The sequence below is a fragment of the Eptatretus burgeri genome, chromosome 13, assembly GCF_056783735.1.
Source record: "Eptatretus burgeri isolate ZD-2024b chromosome 13, Ebu_testis_v1, whole genome shotgun sequence".
In the NCBI taxonomy this organism is placed as follows: Eukaryota; Metazoa; Chordata; class Myxini; order Myxiniformes; family Myxinidae; genus Eptatretus; species Eptatretus burgeri.
In genome coordinates this window covers 68,805,229-68,807,172 of record NC_140973.1, presented here as the reverse complement: position 1 = coordinate 68,807,172, position 1,944 = coordinate 68,805,229, and positions in this window count along the sequence as shown.

Here is a 1,944-nt window from a genome sequence, read left to right as displayed (position 1 = left end):
CAGGTGGGAGAAAAGAGGAACGAATGAGTGGAGGTGAGCAGTGATCCTGGATTTAGGGAGTTTCATCAGAAGGTGGTTGATGATGTACTGTGAGAGCCCAATGGAAACCTGGCAGCAGGAGGAAAATCACAGAAATAGCAGAGGGTGCAAGACCAAATATGAGGTGACAGGAGACAGAGAGACCACTGACCTGTCTGTGATGGGAAAATGATAGGCCCATAGACTCAGCTTCAGCGTGGGAGATTCCAATAATATTGTAGGCCTTGGTTTCCATGGTGTCAAGCTAAGCAAGGTGTGAGGCAGGGGAGCCAGCCCAGAGGGGAGAGCAGTACTCCATGAATCTGCAGATGAAGGCCATGAAAATGGATAGGAGATTCAGGTGTGCCAAAGAAGGACTTTGTACGATGGAGGATGCCAAGTCGGCGACCGGTTTTGGAGGCCAACCTTGAAATGTGGTTTGGCCAAGAAAGATCACAACTGATAATGAGACTCAGGAGTTTGAATGACTGAACTTCCTCAAGAAGATTGTGAAGAAAGTAGATCGGAGGATTGGTAAAATTGGGTTTTTGGTTTAATTAAAACACCCCCATTGAAGATAATTGACAGCCTTATTTAATTACAAGAAAATACTCCCCATCGCTTCGCTGACGGGAATACTGAATGGGGGAGGGATAAAAAGAGGGGGAAAGAGGGAGAGAGGGTTGGGGTAGAGAGAGCGGGGAGAGTGAAGAGGTGGAGGGGGAGAGAGAGCAGGGAGAGTGAAGAGGTGGAGGGGAAAGGAGAGAGGATGAGTGAGGAGAGGTGGGGGAAGGGAAGATGGTGTGAGGTGATAGGAAGGGAAGGCAGATGTGTGGTGGAGCGTTAATTATGATTCATACTGTTTCATCAAAATGATTCTCTACAGAATAACAATGAAGATGGAAGGAAATTAATGTCTGAAATCCATTTTCTACCGGTCATACTTTAAACACAGCCCAGAGACAAACACCACCTGGACATTTGCGGAGACAAAACTCGCCGGACGCATCCGGAGCCAAGCCGTCCGGACACAAACACTGCTCGGACACATCCAAAGACAAACTTCCGTCTGGAGACAAATGCCGCCTGGATGCATCCAGAGAAAAATGCTGCCCAGACATAAATGCCACCAGGACACGCCTGTACACAAACTCCTGTCCAGACATAAACACCGCCCGGACACTTTCGGAGACAAACACCGCCTGGACGCGTCCAGTGTCAAGCTGTCTGGAGACAAACACTGCCCGGACACGTCCGGAGACAAACACTGCCCGGACACGTCTGAAGACAAACCCCACCTGAACATAGCCATCATTCAGGCACATATGGAGATAACCACCATCCAGATACGTCTAGAGACAAAGAGAAAGAAAGGGTGGGGGTGTTATTAGGGGAGTTATCATAGAGAATATGATATGCTTTATGAACAACACACACACGCACACACGCGCACACACACACACACACACACACACACACACACACACACACACACACGCACGCAAACACAACAAACATGCCTGGCCGATATCGGCAATTTTTTGGGAATCGGCAGGTTGGAGTCAGTGTGATTACCGACTACAGTACATACTGTATACAACCCAGAAACCTTGAGTAGCTTTCACCGAAAAACGACGTTGCATTGATTTCGACGTTTCAGGGAGACGTTCACAAACATTATTCTTTATAAACAGCTGTGTGTGTAATCTGTGGGCTAATGTAAAAAAAGCAAAATTTTGGGTAGATTCTTGGCCCTCGTGTTTAAACACATCGATAAACTTCACTGATTCAGATAAAAAAGGATGCCAGTTTTTCTATTAGCTTTTAGGACTTCCATTTGAATTTTAAAATGGCTGCCGTTTTTACCCTATATGTATGATTTTTCGGTATTTAACGTTATTTTGAACATATAATTCAAAGTGTGTG